The 18,389-nt window shown below is 36.0% G+C and overlaps 1 long non-coding RNA gene across 2 annotated transcripts in view; it reads left to right on the forward strand.

Moving 5' to 3' along the window:
• Nucleotides 1-1,827: 1,827 nt before the first annotated feature.
• Nucleotides 1,828-18,389, forward strand: part of LOC112150768 — a 17,242-nt gene continuing 680 nt past the window's right edge. The window contains exons 1-3 of one of the 2 annotated variants that reach the window (XR_002920011.2): nt 1,828-1,982; nt 2,410-2,482; nt 18,038-18,112. This is a non-coding gene — a long non-coding RNA (uncharacterized LOC112150768). The remainder of the gene's footprint in view (nt 1,983-2,409; nt 2,483-18,037; nt 18,113-18,389) is intronic. The other variant, XR_002920012.2, reaches the window with a different exon arrangement.

The raw sequence follows: 18,389 nt of genomic DNA on the forward strand, positions 1-18,389 counted from the left end.
TTTTCTCACAATTATTCACAAGGATTTAATGTTTATTATTTAATGTAAATGGAATCTTGTGCACATTGAGATGAGGTGACCTTAAAGCCTCCGTAAGCCGTTATCACATCTATACTTGTCTGAAAGAGTCCCAAAACATTTGTTTTATTAAGGAAAGGTGATTAATGGTTACTGACACAAAGCCAAACATGTGGAAGCAGACAAAGTGAGACGGATGAGGCAGATGGAGGTAGTGGGGGAAGCTCAGGCTAAAAACATTCACATCAACATTGCAGACAGTGTGGATAATGGGTCTCTAAAGGCATTTTTTTTTTCAACACAGACACTTTTCTAAAGGTGTTGCAGGAGTGCATTCTTTTTCAAGAGGAAATTAAATTAATGAATCCAAAACCATTAATATCCTTACACAAAAATCATTCAACAATTGCAAAATTCAGTTTGGTGTCAACTTATTGACAAAAACAAACTATTTTTTGGATCCTTTTGATCTAATGAGAACTCAAGTTTACAAATTCTCCTCCACATCCTCTTTTTAAAAGTTACAATGGAAACTCTCACTTTGATTGTCTTATTAATATTTCTATATTTGTTTCTAAAACATATTTTGGAATCAAGCATGCTAGAATGTTTTGATTTTTCTTGTTTGAAACTGGTATAAAATGGTAATATTAGACAGTGAATTCCAAATACTGTATTTCCTTTAATAAATCTTTATTGCTTCACGTTTAAGAAACTTAGGTGGTGGTAAAGAAACCTGTAAACTATGGTTAAAAAAAAACAAAGCTAAACAATATGTTTATTTCATTTATTTATTGTTTTAAATAAAATTGATTTTAGTATCCAAATTGTCAAAGCATCAATAGTAAAGTCAAACACTGAAAAAGGGCACAATAACTTTGGATATTATAATGTATTATGATAAAGTGAATTAGCAAAAGCCCATAATACACTAATGCTGGATGTTCAAACTTAAAAAACAAAAATAAATATTAGATTTGGCTGAAAGAATATATCTGAGCACCAGCTTTTGTCCCATATTTTTTTTTTAATTATAATTAAATGCAAATGATAGCCTTTTTAGGAATAGAACAATAAAATATAATTTTCCTTTGTTTATTGCAAGGGTACATAAAAAAGTATTAGATTAATCTGCACTTTTCCAGACACACAAAGTGCTTATAATGTATATCCATTATTGATTCCCTCCACATTCATACTTTGTGAGGGTAAACTACTGATGTAGCCACAGCTGCTCTGCCAGTACAGCCCCTCTGACATCACTAGGACAACAATTCGCATTGGAGGCAGGGAGGGTGAAGTGTCTTGCCCAAGGACACAACAGTTGACTGGGGAAAGCGGGAATCGAACCGCTAGTCCTTCGATCATTGGCTGATCTGCTCAAAACTAGCTCAAAACTGTATAACTGAATAGCTCCAATGTTGTTTGTTGTTTTTCTGCTATGCTAAAGTTAGCTGGAGGTTGTGAGAAGCTGTAAACTAATAGGAGAAAGTGGAAACAATGGGATGCTGGGATATAAACGAAGGGTTACTTCCCTGCAGCAGTCAACTTTGGCCGCATTGCATAGAAATATGTCCTAAAATATGACAGATTTTTTTTTATTTTTACTAAAAACTGATTAAAACACCATTGGAAACACTTTAACAACAGATAAAAATATAGTTGGAGTGGGACTTTAAAACATTGTTTGACCACTTGTAACAAATTGGTGTAAAGCTGCTGTGCTAAATTTACAAGACAGTCATTTTGGAGCTAAAATTGAGTTTGAATTTTTCAACTACATTCACACCCATCCTTTTTTACTGAACAAACAACCCCGGCTTTTATAGTCTCACCTCAATTGGTCAAGACCACCACAAAAGAAAACACCCCCCCTCAATGAAAATGGTTCCATCTAATCATTCAAAATGGCTGCCAAGCAGCTTAACAGACATTTGTCCAATCGTGACCTGAGCAGGAAGTAGGTAAGCAGAACAGAAATAAATTGTCAAACTTAAGTGGACACAAAAGTAACAAATGCCACTTTGTTACTCTCCTTAACACAACCAGTTCTATTTAAAAACACTTGTTTTAGACATTGGCATTTTAGACCAAAATAAGCAATAAAAGTAAGCTATTGTTAAAACGTCTAACATTTTTTTGTACATTTTTATTGACTTTGTATTTTTACTGTTTCGCCGCTTAAAATGTATTTGTCAGAACCAGTTCGACAGTTGGACTGCTTTTTGGTACTATCATTAAAAAGATCGTGCACACCCTTTCCTTTGTAAAAACAGGCACCCAAAGCACCAAGTTATCTATAGGTTTGATTTATTTGGTTGTCTTTTAATAAACAGTGGCACTTGTTTGATATACACATGGCGTTTGGGCGTGTCTGTTTTTCTTCTTCAGACTGAAGGTTGAAACCCTCTTGCAATCGTCTCAGGCGGTCAAAGGCCTTCTGCTGATCGCCTCATTAATGTAGGTATGAGTTTCTTCTACATTCCAGAAGCCCTTATCTCCCCACAGTCCGGCAGCTAATCGATTCTGCATCACTTCCACATCAACCTCAAATCCCACTGGGAAACCTCACTGGGACACTCCAAGCCTCTTATGGTGGAATCAATGTGATTGACCGGAATGGTAGGAAGTTACAGCGGCCAGTGATGCTGAGATGCAACCAGAACCTGTGGGATTTAGATGTTTGAGCATAACATGCCAGTGTGCAGTAGAGTGTAATGTCTCAGCCCTTTTTGAAATGTGAGTTTGAGTATTTGGTGCATTGCTACTAGCTACAAATACATCAGGTCAGACATAAAAAAAAAAATTAAAAAAATAATCACCCAAGCTCTAGATACCAGTAGGGGCAGTATTTAAAAACATGGTGGGAGACCCTGTGATTGTCATTATTTCACAACTTAAACATCCTTAATAATATTCAGTTTTCTGCGTTTTTCTAACTTACCAGGAACAAGTGAGCCTCTCTGTCAGGAGGTCCCTTCAGCCACTGGTGGAACATGCGTCTTTGGATTTGTCAGTAATGATCCAGCAGTTCAAGATCATGCCTCAAACCTTATAATGTGACTTTATTTAGGTTTAAGACACATTATTTATATGAATACGGTCAGTCATTAATACTGTTATTTTCTGTTAAAGCACATTGTGTATAAATAGTTGCTTTCCTTCTTAAACATTTATGAGGTCCTGGAACCTTTCCAGTTGGTGTTCAGACCTGGACATTAGTATTAGATCTAGTATCAGCTTTCGCCGCAGTTGATTATGAAATTTTGATTGGAAGACTGGGTGGGGCTGTCTGGGAGAGCACTTCATTGGATAAAGTCTTATCTCGCAGATTGGTTTTTCTTTGTAAATAGTGGCCCTCACTCATCCATGTGCTACCCCTTGAGCAGGGGGGTTCCTCAGGGTTCAGTTCTGGGCTCATTATTGTTTTCTGTTTTTATTTCCGACCACTGATAAGTTTTCTCCGAAAGTATAAGTTAAAGTTTCATCCATATGATGATGACTGTCAAATTTATGTCTCTATACATAAAGGGTTTGACCCCTTGGAAAAAAAAAACAACAACTGACTGCCTTGCTGACATTAGACTATGGATGTCTGCTAACTATCTTGGTTTTAATGACAGCAAGACTAAGGTAAGGTAATTTTGTTTTCCTCTGATCCTTGCAAGGATCATGGTCTTGATCTCCTCTCTCCAATCTCAAATGCTGCCTTGAAACTGGACCTCTAAATACATAATGTAACTGGGGCATACTTTATTAGCTGTGATGTTTGGCTAGGATTAAGTATTTTCTATCAAAGTCAAACCTTGATATTGTTACGCATGCTTATGTGTTGTTCCGGCTTAATTATTGCGGCTCCTTATATGCTGGGTTGCCTAAAACTTCAATGGGAAGAGTGCAACTGGTTCAAAATGCAGCAGCTAGGCTTATGTGTGCTGCTTAAAACCCAATCCTGGTCTAAATGGGCTGCCAGCCGAATATTTGATTTTTATAAAATTGTTGTTTGTACTTTTAAGTTACTTGCAGAAACTCCACCCTCAAACTTTTCTAGCCCTTGTGTTACCCTAGGCATAGGGTAGCATAATTTTTGATTTCCAATGGTGTATATGGCAGACATAAAATCCTGCCCACCTTTGTCATGGGAGGGATAACACGTCAATGTAAGGGTGGGGTCATCTGGATCTTGCAAGATAGCACAAGGGCTAGTTTGCTTTCAAAATATTCTCCCCTAAAGTCCCTAAACTCTTTGGACCAGTGTGTGCTACTGATTCCAAGGACTAAATGCAAGTTTCAGGGGACTACTCATTTGCTGTGCTGACTCCTAGACTCTAGAATAAACTCAGAGGTTACCCTCGTGCCTCAGTATCTACCTGGCTGATACAGCAGGTTAAGAAGATCAATGGACTGATGTTTTATCATTGTATTGTTTATTGGTTTGACCTTGTGTACAGTACTTGGTGCCTCCTTAGATGGTGGTGGTAGTGGTACTCTAGAAATGAATGAATGAATGAATGAATCATCAGAATCATGGACAATGCTGAACTTTAACACTTTTACAAAAGAAGTACACCATTCTACTCATGTTAGTAAAATATTCAGGGGCACATTTTCAAGACTAAACCCTTTTCTATTCTCAAAGCACATCTCATGTTTGTGGTATTGTCCATTTTAAGACACCAGTACTGCATTCTTCATGCAATGGTTTAAAAAAAAAATTCAAACCTCATCTGGGCCTTATTTAACCTCTACACTGGTTCCTCTTCAGGTGATGTTGTGTAGTTTTGACAAGGTACTGTTATTGTTGGAGGTGATGCACCTCACCAAGGTTAAGTCGGATCTTATCAAAGCAGCAGTGTGAAAGAGATGCAATGTTGCAGGCAGTTTTAGCTGAGCAGTGAAGAGAAGTGGGCAAAGACTGCATGATAATGGAGTGATGAGAGTTGAACTCGGTGAGATGTGAATATTTCATGTAAACATGTGACTGAAATTCCTATTAATTATGTACGATTTGTTAAAACTTGCCAAATCATTTTTAAGTGACCGCTGCTCTCTCTCGTGATCAAGATCCCAAACCACTACAATGCATTTAATGCACATTTAACAATAAAAAAATAATAATGAATGGTGTTCTTATTTAATAGTGGTGTCAATATAATCCATTTTTGTTCAAAAATATCTCTCTTTAAAGCTGGTTTTATCATGTGCATGCAGTTTCATACCCTCAAGTTTTTTTTATTTTTGAGACTTTGGTAAACATTCAATGGCAGATTTTATTTCTTCCTTCTAAACAGGTTTGCATTGGTGGTTGGTCAGCCCAGTGGATTTAACCATTTCTCGGGGTGTTTTTTAAAAATAGTTCTGCAGTATTGGCTAAAATAGAGGAGAAATTGTTCTGTTTTGTCAACTTTCGTTCGGAACAAACATCATGCTTTTGACAAAGCTTGTTCTTTGAATATATACAGTAGAGTGATCAACCTGAGATCAGAAATTTACAGGTTTGGCTCATACTTTGCCAATCTATGTATTAAAGAGTCCTTGAGCCCATCTTGCTCCGGGTGGTCTAGCTTGTGGCCTTTGCTGCCATCATAGTGTGAATATGTGTTTGTGAGTGAACAGGATTTGTGATTGTTAAGAGCTTTGGCTCTAAAGAAGTTAGGTACTATATAAGTTTGTGTAATTTAGCATGGTGGTAAAATGACACTACCCAGAATGCAGGGAAAGCCCTTTTAATGCCATATATGCCACAGCTATATAGAGGGAAATTCTGTGAATTTCTACCGAGCTGTAAGTGATGTTCAGAGGAATTCATAGAAGGTGATAAAAACCAAGACTTGGCCTTCTAAGTGTTCTTTAGTGGCTGCGTTGGTATCAGGAAAAGAATAAAACACAACAGATGGTGTTGCCCAAAACAAGCCAGGAAACAAAACAGCAAGGAGAAGGAAACCCAGTTAGTCATGCAAGCATATGATAAATATCTGCACCTCTTTAGAAAGGATTACAATCTACACCTTTCGTAAGAAGTGGGTCTTCATTTTTCAGATTCTTCACAATGTTTTAAATGCAAGCATTTTAGTGGCTTTTTCTCCTTGTTTCATTTCTACTTTTTGGACAGTACTGACATAAGCTAAATAGTTAGTTTATAATCAATTGTCTTAAAGTCACCCATGACTATTTTTTTTATTTTAAAAACATTCCCAATAGTGTTTTAAGTATGATTATGAAGTTTTTAACCAAAGTACCACAACAGAAATGTCTTAAAAAGCAATTTTATATGTTGATTTGAATCCTCTGTTTCCAAAATCTCCTCTGAGGGGGCGTGGCTTTTGAAACTGAGCTCTGACGCTTTGTCCATGGCTCAATAATTAATTAATTTGTGACTGTTTGACAGCAATTTAAAAGGAAAATACACGGAAATGCAAAAATGAAATTATTTCTTATTGCATTTGTTCTCTTTCAGAAGAAAAATGGCACAAATACATGTTAAAAACTCAAAAAACGTGATTTTCATCCGTGTTGGACTTTAAAAACTCACTCCAATGATCATTGTGTTTTTGGTGTTTTTAACGTGTTCTTGTAGCATTTTACTCATGATAAAGCAAATTAAGATTCAAATTGCATTTCTTGTTCAAATTAAAACACCATTGAAAAAAGATTGCATTTGTTATGTCAAATCTACAATCGTCAGGCCCCTTGGTCCTTGTTCCGATATAGTGAGGGTACAGTGTAAACAGAAAGCTCTCAGTTATGGGTGACAGGAAGGGAGGTGGGTTTACTCCAGGAAATGATCCTACCCACAAGTTGAACTAATGAACTACTGCCAATATGCAGAGACTATGTCCTAGAAAACATCAGACCAATGGGAACGCCAGGACACAACTCGTACACTTTAACATGAGCTTTGTTACTCTTATGGTACAGACATCAAACTAGTGTTTGTGTGTACTCATAACCCTATCTAATCATCTATTAATAACATTTGGGTGTCCTCTAGGCAACTACATACCAGATGACTAAAGCTTAATATACTCAGTGCTGGCCTCTATCATCCTCTCTGATCCCTACTGGTAACGGCAGATGGTCACTTTTACTCGATCTGGTTCATCTTTTATTTAAGGGAGTTTTCCTCTCCACTGTCATCCTTTGCTTTCTCAGGTGTGCTTGATGTTTGCATTTAGCAACCTTGTTTGGTGCATCAAAGAATACTACCAATACCCTTTAATATAAATTGTTGGTGACTGTGATTGTGGAAATAAAGGGGCCTTGATGGAAGGATCTAAACTGGGATGATAAGAATTGCTTGACTTGATGTTTCCTAACACAAATTCAACTGTGGATTGATGCTTTCCATATGGTTAGAGCTCAATTGAAATAAACAGGTTTTATTCATCAAAGCAAACCAAAACTCTTGTTTTCAAGTAAGAAAATGAGGGTTTGTTTGGTCAGAGTATAAAGGAACTATCACTATTCGTAGTTCTTTAGGCAGATCTTTGTTTATTTTTTGATCTATGGTTTCTCATCATCATTACTTTGCGTAAGTGTAAATTATTTCCGATTAGCGTTATAGTTTGTCCCCTCTATTCATTCTGTTTCTATTTTGAGTTCATTTAATATGATACTAAATTGCTCTTCATTTGGCTACCACAGTTTCTGTTCATCCCACACTAAAGGTCAAACCAACACCTCCACTACACCCACCCTTATTAAAATTGGATAAACAGCTAAATAAAGGAATGTTTTGCACCTCACGCTTGGCTTTATCTGGAAGGAAGTCGATGCAGAATAAATAGTAGTTGGATCTCACAGCTCGTACTGCATGCAGTATTGTGCAGTTTATTCTAGTATGTATGGAATGTATGTGGCATGTTCTTTTTCTTCGGAAATGCATTTCCCAGTAGCTTCTGCATTGTTTTGCTGTCAGAAAAAGTGTGAAAAAAAAAAGATTCCTGTTCCATCCTGGAGGAATAGTAGTAACCATGTCATCTTCACAGTTTTTGCTTGAGGCAGTATAAATCAAAAGTTATTTGGCATGGGTTGCAAAAGAGGAATTTGCCCAAGAGTTGGAATGAAAAATAAATAAAGCACAATACATTAAAATAAAGTTTTTGTCACCCGGCTAAACATACATTTATTTTTTAGGGTAAATAGGAATTTTTAAACACGAGAATCAATGGAAAATTGCTCCCTTCAGATACTTGTCTTCAGTAGTAGCTTAAAGACCTACAATATTTGGTACTTCCTGGTTTCTGTCTAAATCAAAATCTAAATGTTTATATATAATATATATATTAGTCTGAGGCATTGAGAGGATGAATCTTTTATAATATATAAAAGATTCTGTGTTGTATAGTTTCAACAGAGCACAAACGGCAATTATTAATAATTTCTTTTCCACGATTAGTTTCAAATGGTCGGCACTTCTGTGAATTCAAAGGGTCATCATCCATATGTCACAACAAAATCTTGATTGGTCAAAGTTTGACCAGATTGAACTTTCTGTTCAGTGGACGCACTTTTTGTATGTAGATCGCAAAATCTGTTGAAGAAATTTTCATTGCAGCAAATGAATGTGAGAGTTTTAAACATAAAATCCATATTTACACGTGTTTATATTGACTTTTAATTGGAAGTAGTTGCATGAACGCTCGTCGCCGAGGACGGTGTGAGCAAAGCGTGAGGGTAGGTACGGGTGAAGTAGATGAGATGAAAGAATGTCGTTCTGTTAGTGATTTTCTCACTTTAGGCTGCACGGTGGCGCATTGGTTAGCACTCTTGCCTCACAGCAAGAAGGCCTGGTTCAAGTCCCGGCTGGGGGATCTGAAACAGAACCACAACTAGGGACCTTTCTAAGTGGAGTTTCCTGATGAATGTGTGGGTTTTCTCCAGGGACTATCAAGACCATGCTTGTTAGGTTAACTGGTTACTCTAAATTCCCCCTAGGTGTGGATGGGTGTGTGATTGAGGTCCTACGACAGATTGGCGACCGGTCCAGGGTGTATCCTACCTTCACCCATCAGTAGTCGGGTTAGGCTCCCTTGTGACCCTGAAAGGGACAAGAGGCCACGAAGATGAATGGATGAATGAATTTATCTTGGAAAATAGAAACAGGTTAATTTAATAGAGTTAATTTAGGGTCAATTTAAGGTTAGTTTAGAGTGCCGGTTCTATTTTAGCAACAGGCTAACGTTTTTAATAATTTAGTTTACTGAGGAACTTTAGCCAATTTTTTAGTTTAGCTAGTAATTAGGCAATGAGCTTGCCTTTTTTTTTTTGCTTTTTTATGCTAATTTGGAGTTTAGCTATTTTAACAATATGCTAATGTTTTTGGCAAATTTCACTGGGGCTTTTAAGGCTAATTTGGAGTTTAGCTTCTATTTTAGCAACAGGCTAAAGTTTTGTTTTTTTAATAATTTAGCTTTGTGAGTAATTTTAGGCTATTTTGGGGTTTAGCTAGTAATTAAGCAACAAATTTGCTTTTATGCTAATTTGGCATCTAGGAAAGGTAAAAAAATAAATAAATTAAATTACATTTTGAGAGATGCTGGTTTCTTTTTGTATTGTTGCTTTTGCTTGTGCCAAAAATAGACATAATTTATATATATCTGAAAAAAAAGAAGGTTATGAACGCAAATCCAAATTTCTTAAAGGCTAAATTAAGACTATGTGGCTCTTTCTAGATTTTGATCAGTAGAAAACAAGTCCAAATGGCTCTTTTCCTGTTGAAGGTTGCCGACCCCTGTCTTGGATAGAAACAGGCTAGCGTGACATCTCTAGCGATCTATCTTATTATCCTTCATATTTCATAAAATCGTGTAACATCATCCTTACAAATACTTTACGATACACTTACCACGCGTAAAAATGTAAGTTCAATTTTCACGGCTTTCTACAACCCCAAAACAAGTCAACCCCCATACAGATGCTATCACTATTACTATTTATTTAGACAACTGCATAGAATGATCTCCAAACGGAACTAGTAAAAATGACATAAATCAGAACTTATTACAATGTCCATATTTTTGTCGCCAACACGTCTATTTTGAACATATAATTATATATTTATCTCCTAACTGCTGTGGTGACTAGCGGTTCACGTAAGCATGCAGATATTTCCCTTTTTTTTCCTTCCTGTTCACACCCTCGCCCAACTGAATGTCATGTTTGGTTCTGCTAAAGTTATCACTGCAGAGCACAGTGAGGGGGAGAAGGCGACAACTGAAAAAAACGAGAGAGGGAAAAAGAAAAAAAAAAAAGGTAAGAAACAGAAAATGAGAAGACGAAACCACAGACAAGAACAAAGTCAGGAAGCATGGAGAGCTTATGAAGAGCGAAACAGTGAAACACACCAAAAGGGGAGCAAAAATCCATCTGGTAGGAAGTTTATCAAGAATGAGAGAAAGTGTGAGAAATGAAAAGAGGGAATGATGACAAGGGAAGAGCAGGAGAATGAGCTCTTTACCTGTCAGCGCATCAAAGCCTTGTCGTGTCATATACTCACTCGCTCCCACACATTCATCCTCTCAATGCCTCAGACTAATGAGCCAAGTGCCTCTCAGTGGCTCCTGCAATACGCCGCCACCGACACACAGCCATTATAGGTCTCCAGTACAAGGTGACAATTTATTGCACTGTACACACTGTTTCTATTTCCATTCTCTGTTATCACGACGTGCAACCTTCATCCTGTCATGCATGTTACCGCTCAGTAACTTTTTCATCAGCAAAGGGAAAAACCTTTACTTTCTGTCGGCGGAAGCTTTTTTTTAATGCAACTTTGACGAACTACGAAGCAAACTAGGGCACAAAAGAATGGATTTTTCCATTTTTTAGTACAATTCAATCTTTACTAAAACCTGGTTTCTCTGATTATAAATAGATTTTAATGTATCTTATCGCCCATACAGTAAATTTTCGTTGTCAAACTAAATTTGTAAATATCTTACATACAGTCTTATGGAAATTTTCGTCCTGTTTTTGTTCTCCTCCATGCTTCCAATTGCTTTCCAAGATTTCTGGAATGCTTGTTAGAGTTAATGTATCCAAAAGTTTATATTAAATATCCCTTAAATGCTTTTTTGCACCATTTTTATTTACAAGAAACCGCATAAGCTCAACTTTCTCCTCTAATATTCTGGTGAATCTGCTCTTTGAAGCTCCTGATTTTATCAGCCTGTGTTTACTGTAAACACTTCCTTAGATTTTGGCTCAGATTATCTGGAAATTGCGGCAATTCAGCTGTTTATGAAGAAACGTGGTTTTGACCACTGTGACTTTAGGAGCTGTTATCTTATTTCTAAGTGTACTTTTATTTAAAGGATGTTCAAGGAGCTTGTTTCTTAGCAACTACAAAAGTTTAAAATTGACGAGAAAAGTTATTTTCAGCTTTGACTGTATGTTGGAACAGCTTCACACGTTAATAGACAACAAAGATAATTGTAGAAAAAAAAGTTGCACACACAATTGCTGTTTCATCTTCCAGGTTTTTCCTGTTTTATATGTAAACCCATATGTTTGCAGGCATGTTTTGTGGAATAATAAATTGTATGCATAAATCAAACTGTTTGTAGAAGTGTGAGATATCACACAGTGGTATGTTTTTCACAGAAGAAATTAAAAAAAAAAGAAAACTTATGGTAGATAATGTACAGACACAAATGTAATGTGGGTGTGGTCGTAGTCATCTGCCATTTTGAGAGTGTGTAATGGTTCGTTATCTTGTCTTACTGCAAGAAGGCCCTGGTTCAAATCCCGGCTGTTCGGAGTTGGCGTGTTCTCCTGCGTGAGTTTCCTCTGGGCACTCTGGCTTCCAGCCACAGTCCAAAAACCGACTTCATAGGTTAATTTATGATTCTAATTTGTTCTTATGTGTAAGGTTGGGCACTGATTGAGATTATTTAGGTTCCGGTGCTAAAGCGGTTCTTTGGTTTCCTAAGCGGTGTCAATTTCGGTACTTCAGAAGTAGAAATAATGTCTATTTCTTCCCAAATGAACACATTCTCATTGCCAAGTCATCACATATTGACACATGGTTAAGACCTCCGTGTCAAAAATTGACGTTTTGGGTGTCGTTTTTTAAATTGCTGGCTGTTCCCATTAAATCAGAGTCCCCAACCTCGGAGCCACAAACCATTGCCCTTCCCCTCTTTCGCCGCGCATCGGATTCGCAGCGAATTCGCCATCTGAGGGGTTACCAGGGCTTTTACAAAGAGGGTTGTCTGTCTGCATGACATCCGCTTTCACTGTTTCTGTGACTGAGTTTGAGGCTGTTGACCAGCTCAGTGGCTTTGTGGTAGAGTGTCCGCCCTGAGACTGGAAGGTCGTGGGTTCAAATCCATACCAAAGACTCTAAAAATGGGACCCAGTGCCTTCCTGCTTGACCATCAGCACAAAGGAGTTGGATTGGGGGGTTAAACCACCAAATGGTTCCCAAACGCGGCTGCGTCTGCAGCTCACCGCTCCCCCAGGGGATGGGTCAAATGCAGAGAACAAATTTCACACACCTAGCTGCGAAACAAATGGGACTTTAACTTTAACTTCCACATTAGCCTGACAGGGGTGAAAATAGGGGACCTTTTTTAAATATTGTCTCAACGAAAATAAGTGAAATATCACAGTTCAGGTGATAGGATATAAGACAACTAGACCTTCAATGAAACTAAGCACCAAAATGAGAAACCGCTTGCAGCAGCTTCTTTCGTAAATCAAGATGGGTCCTCCTTGGAAGCGAATTTCTGTGCCCAACCCTATTCTAAGACCCAATCCAAAATCTTCCATTCTCCCTTCACCTTCATTTGGCCCTCCAAATAGAGAGTTGTGACAAAAATAGTGTCTCATATTTCAGACGACACTTTCGTTTTGATGACATCATCAATAATCGCCAGTCCGCTAGCTTTAGCGTCGAGTTTCTAGCGCTTGATTATACATAACAACATTGGTTTTATAACTTTAAAAAGGTCATGCTACAACAAAAAGTCATTACTTACATTTAAATGTAAACATCGTGAAGAAAAGCCATCGTGACGCAGGGCTTTGTATCCCCTCCGCTTGGAGGGTCAGATTTTAAAAAAAAGAAAAAGAAAAATCCCAGACACACTTCACTAAAAATGCCCCTTCAAATAGAGGGGAAGGGGGAAGGGAAGAAGTCGGATTGGGCATAAATTCAGCTGTTTGTCGTTCAAGCAGTTAAAAGTTGGTTTAACTCTCAGCGTATGTTCATAGAGGCCGCAGTTTGTATAGTCCCAAAACAGATTGAAAAATTGCATGACATGAGAGTTTTGAACGTGGATGCCTGAATTGCAGGTTTACATTTATTGACACAGACTCTTCATTGAAAGCAATGGTTCAAATGCCAGTTGCCGTGCCGTGTGTGCGTAGCTTAAAAGAGATTAAGCAGGTCTACGTGGGTGGATGAATGAAAGTTTTGACAATTATTTAAAACAAAGAAAAAAAAGTTTAAATCATTGCTTCCTGGTATGATCCCATATGGACATCCTTGAGGTTTCTTCTTTTTTGTCCTGAAATCAGGTTTTTTAAGAGTTTTTCCTCATCAAGAAGGTAGATCTACAAAGGCAGGGATAACCAGTTTAGCTTAGCAACCAGCTATTGTTTATATTTTATCACCGAATTTCTGCTTTTGTACAATTAAAGGCATGAAGCCCAAGGAGACCATTGTTTTGTGATATTGGGTTATATGGATAAAATTGAATTGAAATTTACCCTTAGCAAAAAGTAGTCTGTTTACGTGCAATACAAGGATATCTTATGCTAAAAGTAAGGCAGTATACTTGAAGTTCACTTTTTATACACTATGGTATACTGTAAACTTAAAATGTTTCAATTCAGTTAGATGAAGTATTTGGTTTGTTTAATTTTATTTAACCTTTATTTAACCAGAAATGTCTTGTTGAGATTAAAAAACCTCTTTTCCAGGGGAGTCCTGGCCAAGAGGCAGCAATTTCTAAAACAATAGTACATAAAACAGATAATAGTACAATTACATTATATTATAGTTTCTACATACTGTATATAAATAACACTGGCGGGTTAATGAAGCAGTCTCTAAGTCATTGAGTTGCATTTTCACAGCAGTTAGTAATCTTTCTACTCCAAACAGACATGCTCTATACTATAGCACAGATGGACAAACCTTTTGACTTGTGGGCCGTAAAGTATTCTAAAATTTGACCAGGAGCAGATGCATGGAGTGTCTTGGTAATCCACCTCACAAGAGAAAGTAATAGAATAGAATCTGGACGAAAAACCTAGATTGAAAATCAATATTTGTATATATTTCTAAACAGAACATTTTGGAGTTTTTATTTTAAAATTGTAACTTTCTCATTTTACTGCCGATTGCATGAATGGGTTGATGTCCCTCAGGGAAAAACACCATCTTAGAGAAATGCTGCATTTATGTAACGTTGGAATGATCGGGAAAAAAAATGACTTTTTGACTAAGAAAACACACATAAACATCAGAAAAACAGCAACACAAACTCAGAATAACTTTCTGAAAGGTCAGTTTATTTTTAGTGCTCTGTCAACAGGCAGACACCAGAATTAAAGGGGAAATAATTAATTAATAAGGATCATAAGTTTAATTAATTTTAGTTTGGCGAGCCAGATTAAATAGTTCACCAGGCCGCATATATGGCCCACCCCCTGGTTTATAGTATACTTACAACCAAGCATACTTTTTTAAAATCTTTGTTTCAAACACAAATACAAAATGAAAATAAACATATGAGTTTACATTTTTTACACATATGACAAAACAATATGTTTGAAAAGGAGCCGGTAGAAGAAAAGTCTTGTGGTCCCACATCTTTCTACACACCTTAGGTTGCATATTAATATTCAGTTTTTTTTCCAAAAACATTTCAAATTACCTACTGTAGCTTCATTTAGTTAGACTTCAAATATACTACTTTAAGTAATGAAGATTGTATTTTTACTGCAGATGTGTTTTTTAATTAGAGTATTTGCTTTTGTTTGATGGAAAACAGAATCGACACTCTTATTTTGTGAGATTTCATGTAAAATGTAGAACCTTGAAATATTATATGAAGATATTTATTAAGAGTTACTTTAAATATATAAAGATCATGAGATTATTCTCCTTAAATACATTCTAAACGTTGTTTAATAAATGTTTTACCTACAGATGTTACAGAGCTCATATGTCTCCCTTCACACCTAAAACAATGAACTTTACACATTTTTTACATAAAGTAAATTTCTTTTTTCCTCCATGAATAGCTGATTTTTTTTTTTATCTTAAAACCTAGACATGAGTAATAAACCTTTACTAAACTTTATTAACATATTCAAATTCGGTAAGACAATTCATTAACACATCAAAAATGTCCAAATTCCGAGAGAAGGAAATGACTGCATTATGTTTCTGATTTCATTGGAAGGTCTTGACACTAAAATGTTGTCCACAAATGAATTGACACAGCTGTGCTGATTATAATTGCAAACCAGATGTGATCATGACCAGAGGGCGCGACCTGACAGAGAAAGTGTGGACTCCATCCAGGTACAGGGAGCGATGGAGCTGATGAGACCGGCGAGTGATGCTGGAGAATACGCCCTGACAGGTGTAAGCAATGAAATAATTAGGGTCAAGCGCGCAGGCTTGATGAGCGACGAGGAGTGGATGAAACACCAGGAATTTGTGTCAGAAATAAATATTCAAATGGAGACAAATTGGGAGCCTTTACTGCTGGATATTTAAGAAAATAATCAAGTCAAACTTTAGTTGTAAAACACTTTTCATGGTGATGAAACTTAAAGTGCTTTACATGGTAAAATGTTTTCCATTTTAGGGAACCAAAAACAAAATAAAGATCCTCACACACAACGTGATTAAAGTATAAAATGATTCATAAATAAGTATTATAAAATATTAATAATACTTAAAATTTGGTGTCACTGCAAAAATATTTATGATCCCGTATCCTGATTGTCAATCTTCTCTGAACCAAAAGTCAAGCTAGCTTCATTTCACTCTGAATTATGCATTCAAGTGACCACTTTTAATGTAAACGTCTCACATTCTTACATTCATGCTTCGCTACGCAAGTTTCTACGACTGTTTTCTTTGTACAAATCAACCAACTCAAACTTTGACCAATCAGAGACTCAGATGTGGTAGTGTGATATGGATGGCGTCCCTTTTAATTCACGAAAAAGGTTAAAATTGATCATGGAGGACAAATTAATAATTGCGGAAAGTCTTTCAGCACAACTAACACACTAAAGTAACCCTGAACATGACACAAGCATCATCCATTCACTTCAGTTTGACTTTGTCACAACATAATTGGAGCTATTTAAAATGTCATTTAGAAATAAGATTGAAGATCATTCCATTCATTTGGTTTCTAAACATGCTTTATCCATGGGGTTGCTGGAGCCTATCCCTGTTGGGTGATGATAGGGGTACACTGCAGATGGGTTGCCAGTCAATTGCAGGACCACACCCACTCACACCAAGGCATAAATTTAGTCCTATAATTTATATTTTTGGACTGTGGAGGGAAGCCAGGCAAGTGAGGACACTTTATATAGTGAAACATATTTTTTATATAGTTTTTAAAATAATTATACGTGACTTTTTCTTAAATCATTTTTAGACTAATGTTATTTTATACTTCTAAATCTTAACTACTTTCTGACGTTTTTTTTTAATTTATTTTATTTATTCTATCTTTTATTTTGTATGAGGCTTTAGCAGACCCAGTAATTAATAATAATGGTAATAATGTAATAATAATAAGTAATAATAAAGCTTCATGATTCACAGATTAGCACAGAGATATTTTTTTTTTCTAAAAAGTAAAAAGATGAAAACCTAAATGATAATTCGTATGTATCTTTGATTGTTTTTATTTTTTATTGTAATTACAATTTTTAGCTGAATTCCACCTCTTGCCCATTATTCATGTTTTTTTTTTATTTTATTTTATGTTTTTTTTTTGTTTTTTTTTTGTTTTGTTTTTTTACTATAGTTAATATTTTATTGGACTATTTTATAATTTATGTTTTTATTTTATATATTTTATAACTTCATCTTACTTTTTTATTTTCAGAAACCACCAATCATTAAATTGATTCTTAAAAAAGTGTGTATTAAAGATGCTAAAAAATAATGGTTGCATAATTATTCCGTTTTTTCCCATTTCTTTCTATTTTACTTTTTTTGCTAAAAAAAAAATAAGGAAAATTGTAAAGAAAAAAGCCCCAAACTGGTGCACAGCTAAAGGTAAGGTAGCTTGTTCAGCACCCACATGGCACTGAGGTGTTACCTCTAGTGTGAAATGACAGTTACAGCCTTCGTTTCTTTTCCCGCTAAATGTCACAGCATCAAAACTCACCAACCCTGCTAGAGTTTCTGCCATTCCTTCTTCATTATATACAATAGATCTTCAACTGATGAGAGGAGATGCTGCCTGTATGGGGCTTACTTTGATTGCCATGGTAACAAAGGATCTCACCTAAAAATGTCTATATGCTTCCTTTTTTTTTATCTCTGAATATAACAATGTAAATTTTTGTCATTCAAGTTATTCACACAAGTTGTAAATGTTTCATAGACTCCTTTAAAAATATTTGAACATTAGTGGAATGAATAGAAAATGTGTTTCTTTTTTATACAATGAAGTATGGAATCCTATTGCTTTCAATAAAACAACACACAAATGTTCCTCATTCAAATTTTTTATGTGATTTTCAATCTAATATATTTTAGAAGCCGTTGGGCAGAATCCAAATTCCTTCCCTACCCCTACAGCTTCTAGGACACCACTAAAGCTCCAACAATCGGAGCAATAGAGATGAGCCGTAATACACACTTGTTAACGAGAAAGAGTGATGATATTAGGGATTTCTGTGAAGTTTCTTTTAACAATAATGAGTGCTTGTGATGATTTGAGGATTTTTTTTATGGTGAGTTACTGAGAAATGGATGCCTGTCTTTTTGTACTTTATTGACGGTCCCTGCTTGTCTCTGCAGCTTCACATGCATCAACATCAAGGTAAACCTCTGAGCTCCGAAAAGATGGATCTTCTTTATTGAAGAACTCTGGCAGTAAGTCATTACAACAAACAAAAATAAATTGTTCATAGCACATAAACTAAACACATTGTGGCTTTTTTAACAAGAAAAATCAAAAATTTTAATTGAATTAATGATGAACCGTCACTGAAATCATCAATATGTTAAACCTGAAGAAAAAAAAAACGATTGAGCATTTAAAAAAATGTTGGATTCCTTTAAAAGCACAGCAGAAAGAAACAGTACACATAAAAATGCAAAATGTGTTATTTTGTCAAAAAAAGTAACATGAGACCTTTTTTTCCCCCAA

The sequence above is a fragment of the Oryzias melastigma genome, linkage group LG4, assembly GCF_002922805.2.
Source record: "Oryzias melastigma strain HK-1 linkage group LG4, ASM292280v2, whole genome shotgun sequence".
Classification (NCBI taxonomy): domain Eukaryota; kingdom Metazoa; phylum Chordata; class Actinopteri; order Beloniformes; family Adrianichthyidae; genus Oryzias; species Oryzias melastigma.